This window comes from Lathamus discolor, chromosome 1 (genome assembly GCF_037157495.1).
Source record: "Lathamus discolor isolate bLatDis1 chromosome 1, bLatDis1.hap1, whole genome shotgun sequence".
Taxonomy (NCBI): Eukaryota; Metazoa; Chordata; class Aves; order Psittaciformes; family Psittacidae; genus Lathamus; species Lathamus discolor.
This window is the reverse complement of record NC_088884.1, coordinates 51,788,080-51,811,122: the sequence shown is the minus strand read 5'-3', so window position 1 is coordinate 51,811,122 and position 23,043 is coordinate 51,788,080. Positions and strand designations below refer to the sequence as shown.

Below are 23,043 nucleotides of genomic sequence, written 5' to 3'. Positions count from 1 at the left end.
TCAAAAACTTGCAGTTAAAGACACGAATGGTATGAATTGATATTTAAATCTTTTCTCTCAGACAATGCAGCAGAGTAGTATTTCCACAAAGCAGTGATACAGACAGAAAACCAGTGGTCAATATATGCTCTGCTTAAATGTCAGCCAGTTTGCTCTTTAGCTGCACTTGCAATAACCACGTAAATTCAGAAGCAGGAGATAGCATCAAAACAATAGCAGAAAAACCCTATCCGTGCCTTCTGATTCTTAGCACTTCAAGCAAGACAGGAAAGGATAAGATCTCTAACTAAAAGGAATGGAGCATTTATATAATTCTGCTAGTAGAATAGATGTGTTTTCTTTCCATATCCCTCTGGTAGCTGAGTCACTGCTGTTAACAGCTGCCAGCGCGTTACCATACTTTTTTCTCCTTGGCAGGACAGGCAAATTGCTCCCCACAGAGCAGATGCCAGTCAACATGGCAAAAGGAATTGTGCTGAGCATAATTTCTCTTCCCATAACACTAAGTTGTTTTCAAAATGTTTGGTTTCCGTCAGACCACTGCTTGGGGTGAGCTGTTGCGTCTAGATTTGTTTTCTTTCGAGCATAACATTAGGTTGTACTCAATTTCCATAATCAATTAAGAAAATGCAGCGGATATTTTTATTTTGGAACTGCTACAGAATGTAACAAGCCATTCAGCTGAAAAAGCCCTTGTTAAAAAAACTATTAAAAACTTAATGTTTAGCTAATTTATGTTTACAAGATTAGTTTTGCAACACATTACACAAACTACATTTTACCACTCAATACAGTTCTGTACCAAGGATTTCAGAAGAGGATATCTGGATTGCAAGGCTTCATGTCTATTACAACAATACAATGCAATTTTGAGTGGGGAGAGATGCATGTAGCCTATAAACTGTGGTATAAAAGAAACTTTTTTTGCCTTTTGCAAAAAAAATAACATTTTCTGAATAAAAACGAGAACTGTAGTCTCTCCTTGACTGATTAACTTGAATTCATGTGTGAGACAGCCCACCCTCAATCACTAATGCAGGTGTCTGTTCAGAAACATGCAGAATGACAAAAATATCCACTGAAACTTTTTGGAAGCACAATGCTGATTTCTACCTCCTTAAAAATGTACATCAAGATCCAGAACACCTAAACATAAATGCAAATAGAATTCAGCAAGAAAAGCCTTCCTTTTAAGCAGAGACATTCTCTGCATACTTTTAACACAAATCTGCTCTCGAAACACAAATCCTACATCAAAATATAATTAGCACCACAGCTACAACTTGTGAGTTAAAGGGAAAATGACATAACACAATAAACTAAAGAGACCTGGGAAGCCATCTCAATGGAGATGTTTCAGTTTGATAACAGTATTGCATGTGCACTTTTAGTGTTGCATGAATAGTAATTGTCATAAATGTATTCCAACTAAGAAACACGAACCCCAAACTAAAGTTCATACAACCTCCAGTTTACAGGCAAAATTTTTCTTTCCTAGCACTCTGTATTCCACCTGTGGGCCAAAAGGATGCCAAGGTAGGAGGCCCATTCACAAGGTAATACAATTTGAGGGGACCGTGGCACTTGAGTAATTTCCCAGTACAGCTACAGGTGTCAGCATGGACAAAACTAGGGAGGAAAAGGGATATAAAAAAAGACATGAAAAAAAATTTATTTCATGGTTGTCTTCTAAAATACTTCCATTTGAGAAGCTAAAATGTTTATTATTAAACCAGGTAAGATACATAGGAAACACATGTAAATCATTATGTACTGTTAATGCCTAAGTGACCAGTTTTGGCAGGATAAAGATGTGCTTCCTAGAAAGTGATGCCTTGGTACACTCTGTCAGCAGAAAAAAAGCCTATATATCTTTGTGAATGCATTAAGCTTATACCTGGTCTTCAGCAACCAATATGGGAAGTGATTTTTTTTAGTAAGATGGAAAGTAGATAGGATGTTTGAGTGAAGCCCTGCTTGGCACTAATTTCTTTCTAAATGTAAATAATGAAACACAAATCAAGTGGAACTCTTGAATTCTCTGAGGCTAAACTCAAAAAATACAGGTCTTAACCACCTTGACTTGCATCAACTCTATTTTTGTCAAAGCATCTATTAATTTCACTTCCATGGTATTTCAAACATTTTCCACAACTGCAAGTTGTGAAGATCTACTGCAAGTTGTGTTGTTTAGTAACCACTGAAAAACCCTGATATTTTTTATTTAAAAAATAATAATTTGAATTCCCAATTTTATTCAACACTGAAGTCTTCTGCATCAGATAAGCTGTAATGCTACTCTCTCCAAGCACTCAGGAGGAACCATTAGCATTTAATAACCATCTTTATTCAGTAAATGCTCCCTCTCTTTTGGTCTCTTATCCCTTAAGAATGGCTTCCTCAGCCTGAAAGCACCCTCCTGCCATAAGCCTGGCAGCCAAAACCCCTGCAGCACTACAAGGGAAGTACAAAGTAGGCTGAAGAAACCTCTGGCACAACCTTTCAAAAAGATAGCACAATCTTCCCAGGACTGTCAAAGACACCACCAACATGGGAGAGTGATGTCCAAACACACAGAATGATATAAGGAAAAAAAGCTAAATTCGCATGTTTGGTGTACATAAAAAGGAGATAAACTCAACATCAGGTAAATGCCACTGGACTTGTATTGTTATCATCCATTCTCACCTTCCACTGAACCAGTTATCTGCATTCCCAGGCAGGAATAAAGACCTTGAAGCCCTCAGTAACATTAACAGTGCAGTAAGCACCTCGCAGGCAGCTGGCTTCCCCCTGTACAGATGGGCATCTGTGATTACCAGAGTTAAAAAACACAAAGCGTGCTTACCGAGTTGCACGCTTTGGTACAAGACCTGTCATTTTTGCCCTCTGAGCACCGAGTATGCCTGAAATGCTTTGAGATAGGGCAGGAATCACTGCATCCACAGGAAAAATACTGTGACTGTGTTATTGTCCCAATCTATCAACTAATGGGATTTACAAATAATCTACCTAAAAGCACAACTTGTTCAGTGTATCTTAGGATAGGGAACAGTGAAAGTGAAGTATCTACCTTATACTGTTTTCAAACCTGCCAAGTAACAGATGAAGGAATAAGATAATCACACAAGAACAATTCTGAGGACTACAGTATTATTTTTTCATACTACAAATATTATGTAGAATAAAAGAGTAGTGCTAAGAAATATGTGCCTTTTTATGCAGGTTCTCACTTGCAGTGTACTGTTTATTTAATGACTGTCTGGACATACATGCATAAAATACAGCGTCTCAAACACCTTCAAAATGCAGACTCTGCCTGCGAACCCTCCTTCTGAAGCAGAATGTCTTCTAGAAGAGGGTATCATCGTTACTTTTGGATGCCTGCTATGCACTGTCAGAAAATCCTAAGTCTTTAGGCAATGCAGGAATGAGCAGTAAATTGGCTGACAATGCTGTCTTTTAACTCGGACTCAACACTAGCCCTGGCTGTGCCCACTTCCAGTACGTGGCAGTAAGCTAGCACAAGAGGAATGGAAATTCTCTCGTGTTCCTTTTACAATTTTAACAATGATTCAGATCCTTGGCAAAAGAAGCAGAAGCAGTAAAAGTAGAAATATTCACCCAGAGTATCTGAAAGGTAAAGATAAATTTCAAAACGCCTTACTTGTGCTTTAAAATAAAGATCTGCTGACATCTGGTATGGTTCAGCTGGCTGAATTGCTTTGATTACTCACTCACAGCCAAGTTCTTTTATATTTATTCATTTAGTCATTTATTTCATGGTTATAAAAATGTGTTTCATAATAAATATGGAGAGTGACAACACAATGCTGATTAACAAATATGATGTTCTCAATTTCTTTAATAGATTTCAGCTTTTAAAAAGAAATTGTGTATCTGCAAAAATGTCAGTCCTAAATTTTATCCATGCCTCTGCTGTCACAACTTGTTTTTGCCTTTCTTTGGATATGCTAAATTTATAGGTGTTGAGAAAGTATTAAGAACTATAAGAAAAAAGTGTCTGTGTAGAGCACTTCTATGGAATTGTATTATACTGTTCCTCTTCTAGCACACAACAACCCTAAGCTGCAGATCACAGCAGGCTAGGAGACTTCCCTGGGAAAATACAAATGGCAGGCATGTATATATTCAACACTGCTCTAAGAACCCACTACAGGCCACCAACAGACTAAGCTTATCACATCTCCGGTCTGACCTAACATAGTACATCCGCATGAACCAATTTCCCACAAGAAGCATAAAGGAGCAGAGAAACCCAAACCCCAACTAACTAGTTCTCAGATGACACCTACCTTGCTATTCACCTTCCTTACTTTCCTCATCATCTTAAACTCCATCACTTCATGGTTGTGTAGCCTGGGCTATCATACACCATCACACTCTTCAACAGACCCTTGTTACTCATAAGCAGGAGATCCAACAGACCATCTTCTTTGATTGATGGGGCTAGCATCTGCCTCAAAAAACATCCTCAACTCATTCCAGAGATCTCCTTGATTGCTTGTGCCAGACTACGTTACTTTTCCTGAGATACTGACAGGTCAATCACAAGAAACAGTGTTTTCAATCAAGCTTCCTCCAGTTCTCCAATTTCATACAATTCCTTTCCTTCAGGCAGTCTCCAATAGGTGCTTACTGAGACACATGCATGTTGGACTCTTCTTTGGTCTTGACCAGCCTGTTTGTTACTGCTTTCAAAGCAAATCTGGCTCTGCAAATTCAAGACACTATTTGGTGTGGAAGCACAAAGCCTTTCTTCCATCTTATCAGTCAGTACTTCCAAAAGAATCTGTAGCCCACCATTTGTGTGAGCTCTCCTACACCACATTTCTGTGATGGCACCCAGACCTCTTATTCATTCTCTTTGCTTCCTATGCACTATATGTTCCTGTAAAGGTACTTGAGATGGGCTACTAGGGTAAGTGTGGAACGCTCACGTATAATTTTGCCATTTAAACACTTCTCTGGCCCTCATTCCTCCATTTATCTTTAGGCTTTGGTCTCCATTTCCTGGTAAACAAAGGTTAAAGCTGTTCTCCCTACAGCAGCAAAAACAGCTGCACATGCTAAAAAGCAACAACCCTACTATCTTCAAGACAGGCTGCTCACTTCCAGTCAGTATTACAGTCATTAAGGGTACCTTGGACAATGTGAATCTAGCACACATTGATACAACGCCTACTTGAATCTGCAAATGACCTGAATATTGAATATGGTTCCAAAAGATACCAGCACCCACACAGCTGAATCAAAGCTGTTCAAACACGTGTTCAAACTTAAAATCATATGTAAAGCATTCTTGCCTCACATTAGAAGGACATAAATTTATCTTTGTATTGTTGAAGAACAGATCAACAAACAAACAAAAAACCCAGAACTACATGGTGTACAAGATGCATGGCTGCTCCTATGATGAATTCCTGAATACAGAAGGACAACAACTATAGGTGATTCGGTTATGCAATGAGATAAGGATGTGCATTACCCTTTCACCACATGTTCCAAAATACTTCTACTTCTTTGTATCTGCATGAAGCAGAACTTTCTGGAAAAAGTGTTGTTAAAAACAAGTACAGTAACCTGCTGAGTACTAAGAATGAGCTACTTTTATGTCTGAAACTTCCCACTGCTCCTAAACAGATTTGTGACTCCAGGTAGACTCATCTATCTCATTAACAAGAAGTACTATTATGGGAGAGACAGAAACCTTTGAATTTAATTAAAATTCAAGTACATTTTGTCTGAATCTACATTTTTAAATATGTTCCTACATACAAAAGGAAGAGCATAATAAAGTTGTATCTACCCACTTGTTTACAGAGAAAGAATAATCAGCTAATATTTTGAGAGAGTGCTATGAAAATATTCAAGGGAGTGGGGAGGCATCAACTACTAAAGTTTGGCAACTCCTGCTTATAGCTTATCTTTGCGTGCCATGGACTACTCCCAAAGTTACCTAGTAGAAAGAAGTGCATCTTGATACCATAACTTCAAACTCATCTTCAAATGTCTTAAGGCTGGAAACAAAGACAGTTGAGGGGCAGAGGAGCATGGAAATGCACTTATCTATCCTGACTTCTCTTTCCATTATCATTTGTGACTAGGAGGCTGCACAGATTCAAAATTCTTAATCATACAAACCTATTTTTAAGTAACCCTTTAATTTCTTTTAATCTCTTCACAGTTGCTTTAGCTGACTGGTGATCTTTGTAGACTTACTTGCATTATGTGGAACAGAAAGCCTAGCCACTATAGGTTTTATAATTACGTGCTCAGTCAATACCACCAAACCGGTGATCTCATTTTGAAAGTAAAACTAACAAAAAGATGTGTTACCAAGAAAACACCCAAAGGGAGAGAGAAGGATCATGAAGGTGTTGAGGAGAGAGGAGCAGGGGAAAAGCTTAAAGACTCTTTTTGCTATAGAAGACAAAGCAGAAAATCAAATCTAGAATAAATAAGCACAGAGCTAAGACAGAATGAATTTTAATTGCTCTTCATATAAATTCTAAAGTATTTCTACTGACATCACTGAAAGCACACTTATTTCTCTTTCCCACAAAGTCCGGAAGGAGAGGGATTATCCGAGGAGGTTCACTGGGCTTATGACAGTTAATGAAAAATTCTGCCCTCGTGCTCAGTGTCATAAATTTTGTTTTGCACAATAACTGACAAACACAAGATTCAAACAAATACCCGCTTAGCTATAGATTCTCTACTCCTACAAACAAACAAGCTGAAAGCCAGTAAAAATAAAAGCAATCAAACCAAACCCAGCAATAGCAACTTCAGTGTCATAAGAGACCCCCTACTTCAGAAGCAAAACCCATTTGAAGAAGCCCATGCAGGTGGTAGGTCTCTCCTGCAGTCTGAGAATTACAAACCACATCTGTAAGATGGGAGTTTTGATCCAGTGTCCTGAGGTAAAGTCCCACTGACTTTAACTGCTTTTTTGGTGAAACACTATAAAGGGGCAGACATTTGCTTTGCTTCTCTTTTGAATTCAGTTTCTCCAAATACTTTGTGCTATCCAATCTCCAACACAGAAAGTCACTGACGAGACCCTCTGGTCACTCCTGCATGCCTGGTTCAAAATAATCTCTAATTCCAACAGGCATGGCTAGCAGCTATGCCCCAAGACTGCTTCTGGAAGCACAGCTTCTGTGGTCTGAGCGGAGCCACCAGTCTGCAGCAAAGGCCACCCTACCTGAGGTTGAGAGAACATTTCTCTCTGACTCAGAGCTTCATCCTTAGCAAGTGTCGTGACAACATGAATTTCATTTAAGCAGGATGCTACTGTGGCCAAATGGGAAAGAAAGACAAGGTGATATGACCAGCCCCATACTTAACGACAGTGCAATAAAGCAGCACGCAGCCCTGAAGCCACATAATGGACCCACCTGGCCTATCTCTGGAAACAAACACTGCCCAGTCCAAAGCACTCCCATCAGTTTTCCTACCCAATACATGCAAGGTGACTTCAGTGCTACCAACAAGTTCCTGGACTTCAGTCCCTGGACTGCAGTCCCACTGGACCTTATAAGTAGGATAATATCCTACTTAGACTGACAACGTCCTAGTGGTAGTACAGGCCTGAGCATTACAGAGGTCAATATCCAGCTCAGAGGCCATACTCTGAGACCAAGGGGACCAAGCCTGCAAGCCCAACCTCATAACAGGCTACAGCCCAACCAGAAGAAGCAGCAGCAACGATGTTCCTTTGATCTGTTATGGTCCTACACCCTTGAGATCCAGCACCCCATATCAAGACAGCAGACCCATCACAGGTGATGAACCTCCCAAAGATCATTCAAGGCATAATTCTTTTCAGGGTAAGATCAAGAGGCCATCTAAACCAGCAGAAAGCAGCTCACGCCCACAGAAAGAATGTAAGAAATAAAGCAAGTATAGAATGGTCATTCTCAAATCTTGCCTTCTGGCTTCCAGTGAAGACCATTGTTGTGGGTTTTTTTTTTCACTGCAAGCACCCCCATGAAATTCTACCTCAACAGAGTGCACTGGAAGTTGATAAATACCAAACCAAACCTACAATCATCTTCTACTGTTTTCATGCCTAACCCTCACCTTTAGAGGAGTAACAACATTCTAGCTCCTGAGATACAATACTGAGCTTCCCTTGTGCTGCCAACACCCCTTCAGTCCCACACTTGAGAGAGTGTCCTTGTTTTGGCTGGGATAGAGTTAATTTTCTTCCTAGTAGTTGGTGCAGTGCTGTGGTTTGGATTTAGTATGAGAATAATGTTGACAACACACTGATGTTTCATTGTTGTTAACTCGTGCTTACCCTGAGTCAAGGACTTTTCAGTCTCACATTCTGCCAGTGAAGAGGGCCACAAGAAATCGGGAGGAAGCAGAGACAGAACACCTGACCCAAACTAGCCAAAGGGGTATTCCATACCACAGGACGTCATGCCCAGTATATAAACTGGTGGCAGTTACCCGGGAGGCCCAGATCACTGCTCAGGTCAGGCTGGGTATCACTGAGCGGGTGGTAAGCCATTGCATTGTGCATCACTTGTATTTTCTTTTTTGCTTGTTTTATTCCTCTTTATTTCCTGTTATTATCATCATTAGTATTGCCAAGAAACATACTGTCCCTTTTCAAGAAGGGAAACAGGACCAACAAATAGCATACTGCACCAAAAAACAAAACAGATAAAAACCCACCAAAACCCATGACATGCAACAACCAGGCCATTTGTACTATTTAATAGTACAAGAAAGTGGGAAGCAGAGGGAAGAAAAAAATAGTGAAAAGGACTGAACTTCATGGAGGCTTCATCCCTCAAATCAGGTGCCCAGAAACTTGCTCAACTTCGGCTTGCAAGCATCAGAAGTCAGAAGCTTATTAAGTTTTCCATTGCAGCAAAAGGCAGAGCTTTAACAAACTACAAGACTTTAATCAGATATTAAATAAGATAGCCTTTTCCCAGCTCCATCCCGCAGGATATGTTCAAAGGGAGCTGCATTTCACACACTGAAAACATGAACAATTTTCAGCACTTGTAAACAGCAGTCTGAAGAAACAGAGGAAAAGAGTATTAACTTTCAAGACTTTGCTTCTACAATCTGACAGAATCAGGCAAGCTGGAAAATTCTACCAACCTAGCTCTGAAATACACCGCAGTGTTTTAATTAAAACAGTTTTGTGCTTGTATCTTTGATCTAGGATCAAAGTGATCACCCCATATAAAGCTGAACCAAGTATTCAGGTATTTCAAATGCTGAATGATGGGCCAACTGAGGATTAAAGGTCAGGCCAATAGCCCAAAATGTAGTAAAACCAGACAATGCTAAAGAACGCTTAGATCTTCACAAAATGCAAATAGCCTTCAGGCTTGCTATAAGATTACTCAAAGTGAGACAGCATGATCTATTCAAGTTGCACTCCAGGCTGTATGTCTAAAGATACGGTTGCGCTCATGACTATCATACCAATTTGCTATATGATCTATCCTTCTGGATTCACCTGTATTTCCCTACTGACAGCGTAGATTTATTCTGCAATTTTACATGACTATCATGGTTCCAGTTCCCTATGGGGTGTATATCATTTTGCTTTGGGCTTCTTGTAATCTGTCCAAAATGCTTTTGCCTGGTAGATTTTCATACAGCTGGAAATGAAGTTAAGGTCTCCTCAACAATCATGGTTCCTCAGGGACTATATATGAAATCGTTATTGCTCACATAATAAATTCCATGAGCATAGCATATCGATAAAACCAATGCTCTTTCCAGTGATTCATATAGTTGCTGACTTTTAAGTTTCCCTTCCATGTAAGAACTTCTGGGTGTTTTTTTAATCAGAGATAAGCAAGTTTCTGAAAAGTTCTAGTTTAATCCTGGGCTATCAGACAGCTAGAGCATTAACAATAATTCATTAAGGACCACTCAGGTTTTGACTGAGATTGCAACGACCACGACAGCCTTTATCACAGGTCTGTCAGAGCAACTAAACCTGAGCAGTAACTTTGCCAGTATATCCTGAATCTCTCTTCTACCAATGCTTTCTGCGTTATATCCTGCCTGCAGTTTGAGTTACGTCTGCAACAAACCTAATTCAGCTACACGTTAACAAGTGTTTCTCAGTATGGTATCATAGGAAATAATCAACTTCAAGCTGATACTATAGTACTACACATACTACAAAATACAAGGGTATTAATAACAAACACAAAAACCGAGACACACAAAAAAGGGCAAAAGAAGTGACTTGTGTAACAATCCCATTTTGAAAAGTGTAAAATTTTGTCTGCTTTCAAGAGAGGGTGGATACTCACACCACTGAGCTTAGGTGCTTATGTAGGCAGCTAACTTCCTACAGCCCCCCAGTACTCAACAGAGAAAGAAAGGCTTCTCTAGGAATAAATTCAGAGCAAAGACCTAGTATAAGTACTCTGTAGAAACAATTTCTTCTAGAAGGGATGAAGACATAAAAGGAGCACTAAGGTTTGGTGGTTCACACTGGAACACAGAGAAATACTAAAAAAAAAAAATCCTCATTATATCTTCCCATCTCTTCAGGCTGGCAATGTTTGATGAATCAGACTTTTGATATGACTGGATTACTACCTTCTCATTTTCTTTGAGAAGTGCTGCTCTCTGCAATTCTGAATCATGGCTACAGAAAAGAGATTTCATGGATATTTTGATAAGAAGGTACACAGAGTTCATATCCTCCCAGCATAGCAATGATAATGTTTACCTAGTGTTTGGCTTCTGTGGCTATACAATTTAATTAACCTTATGGTAACATCAACATGACCTACGGTAGAATAAAAGACGAGGCTTCATTTATCTCACTAATTTCAATTTTACTGTGAAATTTCAAAGCAGTGATGGGGAAAGTTCAACACAAAAAAAATCTACCATATTCTGTAAGATTCCTGAATGATGAAAAATGACTATGAATTACCTTCAATATGTGAACTACTCATTATTTGCTATTGTGCCACTGTGAGTAGTATCTTTTAATGTTACCAACATGCAGGGGTACACTGTGAAAAGGTGATAATGTAGGTTTATGTCATCCAACACTTCAGGATTCACAGATGATCAACAACTGGTCAGCTAATAATACTATTCATGGTCCTGGATTTGTTTAGAAAACAGATAGAGAACTTGGGTCCTTGACTTAATTTTATGTAAATCATAAGATCATAAACATGAATTATGCATTTTGTAAGAGAAATGCTTTCATGAGAGTTTGCTCTATGAAGAGCAATGGCAACACAAATCACCTTGAGAACACCTAAAAGCTAGTCACAGCATAAGGTATGTAATTCACACTAAGAGGTGGACAGAATAGAGATCTTCCTATGGAATAGAGATCAGACCTCCAGTCCTGTAGCTCTTCACAGCTTTCTCAAACAAAAAAATATGATGATTTTTCTGGCATTATTCAGATGGTTCAACACTTTCTATTTAGTTACATTATTCAGAAATTTGTTTCTGGCAGCATTCTGAGATGTTAGTCATGCTCCTTGTCTTTTATTCTTAAAAAAAAAAAAAAAAAAAAAGAAAAAAAAAACAAACCACCAAGAAAAAAACAAAAAAAACCCCACCACCCAAAAAAAAAACCCAACACATAAATCTTTCAATTAAAGTAAATACAGAATAGAATAGAATCATAGAATAGTTCAGGTTGGAAAGGACCTCAAGATCATCCAGTTCCAACCCCCCTGCCATGGGCAGGGACACCTCACACTAAGCCATGTCACCCAAAGTTCTGTCCAACCTGGCCTTGAACACCGCCAGGGATGGAACATTCACAACCTCCCTGGGAAACCCATTCCAGTGCCTCATCACCCTTACAGGAAAGAACTTCTTCCTTATATCTAATCTAAACTTCCCCTGTTTAAGTTTTAACCCATTACCCCTTGTCCTGTCACTACAGTCCTGATGAAGAGTCCCTCCCCAGCATCCCTATAGGCCCCCTGCAGATACTGGAAGGCTGCTATGAGGTCCCCACACAGCCTTCTCTTCTCCAGGCTGAACAGCCCCAACTTCTTCAGCCTGTCTTCATATGGGAGGTGCTCCAGTCCCCTGATCATCCTCGTGGCCCTCCTCTGGACTTGTTCCAACAGTTCCATCTCCTTTTTATGCTGAGAACACCAGAACTATGTTAAATATATATATGTTTATTCTATATATATATATGTATTAAATATATATTGTCTTTGGATTTCTTCTGTTTCAGACTAAGGCAGTTGATAAGCATTTGCTTAATTCTTGCCCAAAACACTTCTGCACACACAGGTATAAAAAACACTTAAGACTCAGTTCAGTTGTACAGCACATGACAATCATAATCCTGGCTATAGCGGTTGACATCTCTATATCTGTTCCTCCACCTGGTGTGAGTGGGTAGAACCATACCAATCTTGAAGAAAAAGATGATGAAGTTCCATTAAGTTATATATGAAATAAAGAAGTTAAAATCCCTCCATACGGATGTATAAAATAACTTAGGCAGTCTCAAATGTCAATCACTTGTTACTACTTTTAAAAACTGATACTTTTCACTACTTTTTAGCTGATACTTAATACAAAGAAAGGAAACAATCTGCAAATACAAGACATATGATAACTCAGATCTCTTCTTTCACCCAAGACCTCTTCCCTCCTCTAAGTAATTTTTGTAAGAACAGTTACCTTCACTCAAAATATTCTTAGAAATATAAATTGCTGTAATACAAGGGTTGCTAGCTGGTGAGATAAGATGTGCAATCTGCCTAATATCATGTGCTGGACACAGATAATAACGTGTTATGCCTTATCTCTAGTTCTAATTTTGTCTGTGGATTTGTAAGGCTGGACTCTTCTATAAATGGCGTGACTACAAACATATGCCTTAACCTTTCCCCCCCCCAAGGTATTCTTCAATGTTCGCTATGGAAGAGTGAGTGATTACTAGCACTTCTTAAAGGAAAGGCTAGAAGAAATGGAAAATGCAACTACAGAAGTGACAGAGTGGCCTAGAATAATTTCAGAAGTGAAATGGAACACAGGGCACAAAATTTTCTATGCTGTATTAAGAAAGTCTCTTCAGTACAACCAAAGCAAAATCAGAAGCTCATAAACATTACTGTAGTCTTTTTGCATTAATTTGCAGTCAATGCCCGGTCATCTGTGATTGAATTTCAGTCAAAGGAGGGGCAATTTCAGGAACAGAAGGACTTTAAACTTACTGTTCTTCCAGCAGCAAAGCTACTGGCACCTTCCACGTCCCTCACAATCACCAGAGTTCCTTCATCTTCCTAACACCTGTCATTGTAATAGCCCATACCCAACATCCCCAGAGCCATGCCACTATATACCCAAGTTAATTCCTACAGTCCTCAACACTGTACTCTTATCTTGTTCTCTTTTCTCCCACACAGCACTGCAAACTAGCTCCTTCCAACAATACATACTAAAAATAAAGGTGATAAGAGCAGAATGCTCCCTTCCTCACAATGGAGGCATTAACATGGATCTCTCTACTCCATGTCAACACCAATTTTCACACAACCTCTAAGACCTCAACAATTTTAAGATCTTGCTTTAAATTGGCCAAAAGATCCATAAGCTATTAGAGCACAGACAGAAATGGAATATAATGGCATATGCCTCATTTCCTTAAGCAGGCAGGCAACAAATTAGATAAGAGGATGCATTTTACAGAAGAATATTCATGTCACTACTCTGTGCCATTTAACATTTTTAAATTTACAACTTTTGTCTCCTAATGCACATCCATTTGAAAAAGGCAGACCAAGGAAGAATGTCAATACAGAAATACCCAGAAAGGTTTCTTAAGCACAGTGACACACATCCCAACATTGAGAAGCCAGTTAAAATAAATAAATAAAATCAGTAATATTTAGGTAGATAACAGCAATAAAGTTACCAGTGATACCCTTTGCTGCCTTGACAGTAACTCCACCTAAAAGATTTTTTAAAAATGTTCCCTGTCACGTAAATGCTAAAATGCTGCTTCCTGAATAACAACATATTTGGACCATTCTATGGAACAGCAAGTCCCTATAAATGGAATACACACTTAACAATAGAGATAATGGAAAATTGACACCTTATACACTTTGTTATTTTGCACTGTTTTCTAAAAGGCCAGGGTAAAACATTGTATGACACACTGCAGGGAAGACCAAGAAAAGAACTCGGCAATTAAATTTCCCAAATGAATGGCATTTTTGACATTTCTCTTCCCTTAAGAAACTTCATGACTTGGTGTGGGTTTTTGTTCGGTTTCTCTCTAAGACAAAAATAATCAAGATAATGATAGTAATTGGTAAACAGATGAGTGAGAAATCCCAGAAGCAATCTCATGTTAAAAGGGCACACCGAGTATTACTGAGGAATACTGCTCAGTAACATTTCTGGTTGACTCACATATGTTCATTTTGCTCTATTCTTTTTTTTTTTTTCTTTAAAGAAAACTTCCAAGACACAAGAAGATATATTTTAAGAAAGTCTCAAAAGGTAATTTAACCCATTCTTTGCCCCTGGTAGAATCAGGCAACCTGTGTAACTTCTCCTAAGACTTCAAGCAGCAGATACCCACAGCCCTGACCAGGCTTTATATAAGGTTCCTTCCCTCACTCACTTTCACAAAAGTCCTTTCCTAACATCTGACCTGTATCTCCCTCATTACAATTTAACTTACTGCTTCTCCCAATCTCAGTAGGCCTTGTAGTTGCTCCTTTTCCCCTTTATTATTCTTACTTTCACAGTTCTGCTGTTTACCCCACCTTTCTTGAAATTCAGCCCCCTCAACTTCATACATAAGTTCAGCCAAGAACCTGTTATACATAACATAATGTAATGCTGTTTGTAATTTTTTTTTAAACAACAGAATAGTGTTGAGTCACATTTAGTGTCGTATCCAATACAGTTGTTATAACCTTTTCTTCAGTTTTGTCTAAGCAGGTGTTACTCCACCTTGTATTTGTGCAGTTAATTATTATAAAGTGTAGCAAACTGCAACAGTCCTCATTTTCACCCAATTTTTTTTACAGACTCTTGGTCTAGCATCTTTATCCTAATCCTGTCCTCCAAAGCTCTTCTCGCTGTTTCCTCCTCATGATCACCTGCAAAGCAAGAAAGTATTCTGAACAGACCTAAACTAAAATCCCAGAAACACGTTCAACCCCGTGTCCAATAGCAGATGCTTCACACAATTAGTCTACACAGTTTCCTAACTACTAGTTGATTCAGCTTGCAGCTGCTTCATCTACTGTGTATTTCTTTTGCTTGAAGTGCAGCATGCAAAAAAAAAAAAAAAGGGCCCATGCATTTAAGGCAAGATGCATCTCATCTGCAGCTTCTCTGACATCTACATGGCTTGCCACTTTTATGAAATTAAATTACACTGCCTTGGCAAGAGTTGCTCTCAGTCAAGGCACCCTGTATTTATGTTTATTTTTTCCAAGTATTTGGAAATTGTGAGCTCATGCATTTTTCTTGCATTTCAGTTAGGTACATTGTCCACAATTCTCTGATTCTCCTCTTCCCCTTCCATTCTCTTACCTTTTCTGTCTTTCTGAAACTTCACCCTTCCTTGATGTTTTCTTGAACATAAACATTTCACCCATTTCCCTAAATGCTTAAGGGGGACATTCATCAGGATCACCTAATAAAACAGACATCTTTCTCTTGCTCTTTTACAACCATCATGCTAGCTACAAGGGAAATGACCATTAACTTTATTTTTTCTTCCTTTTAATCACTACACATAGACCTCCACATTCAAATTCAGCTGCAGTCTGTACCTCAGAGCAAGCATGTACAACCTTGATAAACCAATGTCACTCTTATTAATAATGCAATATAAATATTCAAGCCTCTGAATCACTTCACCAAATTTGTTATAGCGTATGACTATGACTACCTAATAAGAATTTCAGTTCTTCTTCTTTATTTCTTGCAAATCTTGTATGGCATTTAGAAATTTAAGATGGGCAGCTTTTTCCTCTGCTCTCCTCCGTAAGCCCATCAATCACGAACTAGATATCAAGATATCCGGAGGTCAGCCATGAAACATACTACTTTAACATCATTATGCCATTTTTACAACATTTCATTGACTCTCCTATCAAGTTTTCCAGAGGAGATAAAAGCCACATTTCCATCCTAACTACCACTAACTCAAAGTAATTCATAACTAGTGTCATTCTTGCTCACCTGCCAAACCAGATGTTAATAGCAATCCCAGAAACAAAAAGCACAGGTGGATGCTGCAAGTGTGAATCTTGGCTATAAAAGCAGAGTCTCCCCCACAGCAGGACCTGCCTCTGACAAATAAAAGGAGGCTATCGTTTCCAAGAAAGGACACATGCAAACCATATCCATGATGGTTTCACCCTGTCTTGCATCCCCGACACACAAGAACTCCTCTTTCTTTTTTTTTTTTTAAGGTTCCCAGACAAACTACATTCGGTGCACTCTCTCAAATGTAAGGGGACATAAATTTTTTCCACTGAAATCAGAACAGATTAGCACTAGTCATTTTGCAATAACTACTGAGACCTCCAAAACTCAAAACAGAATTCTAAGGTAAGTATTTCTCAAGGACATAGGCAACTGTATTTTGATTTTAAGGCCTATGAAAGTATGTTGGAAATACTAAACCATTGGTTTTCTACTCCTGCTGTTAGAAAAAAAGATAAAAGGAAAGAAAAGTAGACCTTTATTGTTTTCATGGTGTTCTAACCCTGACACTTCCAAGGAGCAAGATTCCAAGAAAACCTAGCACATATTACTTTAAATCTGTCCAAAAAAAAGTGTCACAGCCCTAGACTTTACTGTTACTATTGACTTTTAGAAACATGTAGAGCTTATTATAGCTGTTCTTAATTATGACTGCGTTATTTCCCTACACTACTTCACACGCTACAGTTGTGGAATAAATTACAGCGAATTCTCTCAAGATCTGAAACCAATGTATACAGACAACAACAAGAACCTGTAAGAAGTAAGAGATTTCAGAGAAATTTTTTTCTAACAGAAAAAGCATATACACATTTCACAAGCACCCAAGAAAAAACACACTAACTAGAAAGAGTGACATCATGCATAAGGACATGCACACACATCCCCATCTCATTTTCTTAGTAATGAACTAAATCGTTGGTAATTCATAGCAATAGTCATTGGTCTTACCCATAGGCTGTTGTGTATCTTTCATGTGTGTCCAAGCTCATCCTTTTGCAAACTTGTACTAGATCACTATTCCCACAGAAAATGTGTATTTAAAAAAACACACAAATAGAACAAAGAAAAAAAAACCCAACCAAAAAAAGTCCAGCTTGGACTAGGAATGAAGCAGCCTCTGAGCTGATTCCAGTCTCAGGGTGCCACAAGCCCAGAACTCTGCACAAGGTCTAAGTTTACCTATTCCCTTTACCTCAATTTCCAGAGGTGCTATGATATACAAAAACTGGCTTCAGTGGAATTTTGGGTGGCCAGTACAACAAGCACTGTTAAAATATGGATGTTTGGGAGCTGTATTAACTTTGAACATCCAGAACTGTCAGGGTTTACAAGATTTGTTAACTGATGGACATAGCAAACTCAACAGAAAACATAATTTTTTCTTGTCTTTCTCTTCATTCCTCTCCTTCCTCAACAGCAGATACTAAATTAAATTTACATACAAAGATACTGATTTTAACAGTTCTTTGGGAATCAAGGAAGGATTCCCCTTTGTTTTCATTAAAACTATAATATTGTAATTTAGAAAAAAAGGCATGAGAGCTTACATGATGGATGCATAAAGCAATGGCAGTAACTTTTGGGAATCACTAATGACCAGATCATCCTCTCCTGCAAGAGCTGGGCATATATGAATTGCTTGTTTGTTTAAAGTAGTACCATCTCAGCCATATTCTTTCCTATGATTGCCTCACTCAACAAGATGTTCCAGTCATCTTCAACATGAGACCAGCCAAACCTTAGCCCCATCGGTAGGAAGCACCCTGAACCAATTCATTTGTTTACCGGGAAGTGGAAAGCCATCATTATTGCCCCTACCCCACTGTACATGGAAACAGTGAGAAAGGAGCTGCCTGCCTGTGGTGGTAATTAAACACACACACACACAAAATCCATTCTCAAATGCTGGTTTATGCTAACTCCCCAAAATACACAAAATTTTATCAGAACTTAAGATAGAAAATGCAGTTGCCAATAAGGAACTTAACTCATTGTTACTTCACTCTCTTCCTTTTCCTGAATCCCAAAGCCAGGTAAAACATAAGCTTTTGGCAGATTTCTACCTTTCCAGTTTTTTTCTTTTGTCATTGCCTTAACATTGCCTCCACATAATTACCTGTATTTGGGGCTTTGTTTGTTTATAAAAGATGTTTGGCAAAGCCCAATATCCTTCACAATATACCAAAACCATAAATATTAAAACAAAAAAGCTATATTATACAGGATTTTCTATACTATCAGCAAGCCTCTTTCTTCTTGCTATGTAGCCTTTTATTAAAATCTAATACTAACAACAGATTAATGTGACAGCCACGAGTATACAAACCAAGTTACAAAGGAAATAAGCTTTTATTACTTTTCCAAAGATACAGCTACCTTACCTTAAAAGTAACAGAGAGATGACAAAAATCACAAAGGGAGGGGGAAAATAATCGTTTCTGGAAAAAATAGTGAAACTGTTAAACAGTTAATTGCATTGCAGGGCTTACAGTTAATACAGCTAACACAGCAATACTCCTTACACAAAGTCTTTACTTCCACTGCATATTTCCCCATGTATAAGCCAAGTACCAGAGAACTTCAAGTTTTACTTTTCTTTAGCATTTGAGAAGTTTCAGTTCATATGATGGGAGTTATGCACTAGCATACAGTACCAATACAGACAATAACCAGGGCCAATAAGAAGTAGTAGTAAACTGGATTAGTCAGATGCCAAAGATATGCATAACAAAACGCCCCAAAATAAGTTCTGTCCAGCTGGAATTCTCCAGGGCATTAAGACTTCAAATGCAACAGTTGCAGAGCTCCAGCTGGAAGAGTCCTTCTCAAAAAGTCATTAGACATCAGAGAGTGAGTCATTCTTTAGTGAACATTAACGATAAAAAATTTCAGTGCCATTAGTGAAGTCAAACGTTAAACTTCTTCTAAACCATTAAACAGATGTTCCAGCCTTTATGCTAGCATGACTTTTTCCTAATTGCCTCAAGTACGCCTGTTGAGTCCTGTGCAGAGTTGCAGGAACTTCAGCCGAAACTTTTCTCATCTCCTTCCACCTTTGCAGTTCCTTTTCTTGATTCCCTCATAGACGGCAACAACAACTAACAGCTACACTGCTAACAAAGCTGGGTCTCACAAAGAGATGAAGAGACAAGGCTACAGAAGTGACAGCAGCTGGGGAAGGAGGAACATGTTTTGCAGGTGGGTCTGAGCATCAGGAAAACAAAGTGGTGGGCTGGAGGTAGTGCACAGCAGAAAGTGGACAGACACAACTCCAACTATCCTGTTTACATTTAGCCCCAGAGTGAAAATTGCCCATGGAAGAAACTACTTGTTGGCATAGGTTAATCGCCTGTTAATCACAGAGCAGGTCTTTAGAATGAACTGTAATTAAGCCTTTTCTCTCCTTTACTCCCCCTTGCCCTTAAAGACTATTTACTACATGTTTCTGCCCCTTAAGAGGCCCATGAGCCTGGGAATGAAACCCATAGAGTTCTTTATTTTCAGAAGACACTGCAAACAGCTTCCAGCTGAAATGTTAGAAATCTTCTCAAGTAAAACGACTTGATATGACTCATTTGCTAATGTTATAAGCCCGTGGCACAAAACATCTTAAAAAAGATAGTTTTGTCTAACTGCTTATTAAATAGAGTCGATTTTTATATTACTATGTTTTCATTTTCCTTCTACATCTCGAATAAACTAATTTTGCAATAATTAAGCAGTTTGCTTTAATATACTCCTGATGATTTAAAAAGGAAACAATACAAGCAAAAGGATATAATCTTTATTAGGTCAATGATGGTTTCAGTTTGGTGCAGTAAATTAAAATTTTCATTATACACAATTAAGCAACTTCATTAATATAACTGCCATTTTGCTCACTGTTTTGGTTTAGTATATTTAGTATATGCAAATAATTAAATTGAGATATACATGCATACATGCTCTTTCCACTTACTATGCCTACATTACTTTCAGGTAGAAACCAGCAATGGGCATCTGAAAGCCAGTTAAGAAACTAGATCCAAAAGCCATCTTTCCACCAAGAAAAGCTATCCATCATGGGCAACAGTGCAAGAACTACTCTCACAGCTGTGTGAGTTAGATACATGGGAGCATTAGATGTGCCATGCTGTCTCACTACTTACTCATTCTCTTAATAAAGCTGAGCTTATTTGTTTTCTAGTTACAAAGCCTGGGCAAGGGTCATAACCTGGACTGAAATGCCATGCCGCAGTACAATGCCACTCCAACAGTTAACACAACATTCATATTTGTAGAAATATGAAGCTTGACTTTGCAAAAGAGGGAGTTACGTTATGGAACTAGTGATAAAAAGAAAATAAAGAAACCCAAAAAATTTTATGAGTGTCTACCTTGCAGAAGGGAAGCAATTTTAAGCCAAGTAATTGGTACATTTTTTAGCGCATTATGTTTCTCTAAACATGTTCCTGTAGGTGGAGATTAGCATACCTTTTCTTCAAGGGGAAAATTACTTGTCTTCTATAGTGACTGGAGCTGTCATTCCAAGAGCTGACAAATGTTAACAATCTCTGGAGGTGTTCTTTACAAACATCTCAAAAATAAATATGTATATTCAGATCAAGGATCCAATGACCAAAGAAAGGTTAAAAATATAAGAAAAATGTCACAATTTGAATATTCACATGCATCATATATCCATCAATTCCAACATAAGGAAAACTATTCTAAAATAGCTTTATCACATTTACAACTAATACTGAACTTTGCCAGAAATATTATTTATTAACAAAACAGAACGTTTGCTGCATCTTCCTATCTACTTTGCAGATTACATCAAAGAAACAAAAGCAGACAACAGCTCCTTTCCAGCCATCCAATCTACTGTGCAGACAGATTAGCAAAACCCTTTCATCTGCATTTCGAAAACTCTATAGATCTTTTTCTTTATATTATATTTTTGTGCTCTTCATTGCATTCTCAGCACAGTTTCTTCAAAGTGTTTCCAATACTTGCAACAGCAGAACATGAAACTGAACTGCATTATCCCACATGATTACAGCAGGTCCACAGAGTCCAAACCAACCAACCAATTTGGTCAAATTGATTTATTAAACCACAATAACTATTGTAATTTGTTTAAACTATGATGCCAACATCCCAAGACACTGTCTATACGCGTAACACACTTAAACATTTAAGATTTCAACAATAAAACTCATCTTTGTTTACAAAAAAATTACAGCAATACACTAATATACAGAACATGAAAAAACATGCAAATACATTTCATTTCTCTTTGCAAGAAACTGTCAATCACAAAACAGGGTGTCTTACTGGGACTCTGACCAAGAAATTGTCTTTTGCTTACCCTTTCCATATTATACTTCAGAATAACAGCTATTAAAATCAGAACCAAGTAGTCAAGCTTCTTTTCCCAAGCTTAGACTTTAGCTAGGAGCCAACTACCATGTCAGACAGCCTTAGCTAAAATTACAACTACACATAATGTAGAACCACGTTCAGAGAGCTATAATCTGAATTTTAATCAAAATAATAGAAAAAAATTGGCAGTCAATACAACTCACTAATGTAAAATCCAAGAAAAGTAGAAAAGAAGGAACAGACTGAGAGACTTTCACTATACTTACATTATCATTTCAAAACTTTAAATTTGTCTATCTCCCAAGGTAAACCAAGGATATCATTTTAAAATTAGTACCCCATCAGATGAAGAACAGAAATATAAATAAATAAACCTTCCAGCCAGTTTAGCCCAGGACTATAGTTAGCTCATTCAAATGAGCCAAGAAGCACACTACAGAATTCTCGATGTATTTAAAGAATCTCCTTCTTGGAAGAGACGGACCTTCTCTGTCCTGCTCAGGGTTAGAATTGAGGATTAGCTTTGAGCACACAATCATCATGTGATGGACCCAACACACAACTCCATATAAATCCATAGGTTCTAAATGACAGGACTTTGTGATAACTGGCTGAAAAACTAGGTTGCCAGAAAGCAGGGATAAAAGACTTAAAGATACAGTTGACTTCAACCTTGCTATAAAGCTAGTATCCTGATGATAAAGGGAACCAAGTAATACAGATCAAGGGCATGCACACAAACAATTTTTTCAAAGTTTGGACTATACCTGCTTTGTGTAATTGAACAAGAAAAAATCACAGCTTCAAATCAAAAAATGCAAAATACCCCACTGGATACAAACCAGAAATTCTTGTTTACTTAGCTCTTCTTCACCTTCTCCCTTGAGAAACCTAAATACCCCCCAAAAACAGCCCCTGACATTTTCTTTTATTTACTGTGGAGACAGATCCAGATTACAAGCCCTTGTTCCACAGGTGGCAAAGGACTCAAGGCATCTCACTGTGCATGAGCTACACCTGCCCCAGCTAAGAAGCGTCTCATGTATCCTCCCACACTTAGCCAATCATCTAAATCCTGCAAAGTTTAAGAAACAGAATCATGCAGCAGGATCATAGTTCTACCAGACAGGTAAATACATCAAAATTTTTCTCTGCTGATTAGATGGAAACGGGAGAACAGCCTAGACCATTTAAGCCTCTGAAAGGCTTAAATGAAAGACAGATTATGATTTACTTCAGTTCATTACATGAAAGTTCATAGAGTGGAGAAAGGAAGGAAGCTGTGATACCTTATCGATCAGTAAAAAGTCTGACATTATACAGGTTAAGAAACTGAGAAATACTTTTTCTCCTAAAGAGAGAAGGTCATATCCATACAGCCAAAACTATTTGATTATTTCTACTTTTTTAGTTTTT

At 38.2% G+C, this 23,043-nt stretch overlaps 1 long non-coding RNA gene across 5 annotated transcripts in view; it reads right to left on the bottom strand.

Annotated features, from left to right (window-relative positions):
* Nucleotides 1-22,596, bottom strand: part of LOC136007136 (uncharacterized) — a 110,259-nt gene extending 87,663 nt beyond the window's left edge. For 4 of the 5 annotated variants that reach the window (XR_010609495.1, XR_010609494.1, XR_010609498.1 and 1 more), the window contains exon 1: nucleotides 22,470-22,596. This is a non-coding gene — a long non-coding RNA (uncharacterized LOC136007136). Of the gene's footprint in view, nucleotides 1-22,394 lie in introns of all 5 variants that reach the window. The other variant, XR_010609496.1, reaches the window with a different exon arrangement.
* Nucleotides 22,597-23,043: the final 447 nt, after the last annotated feature.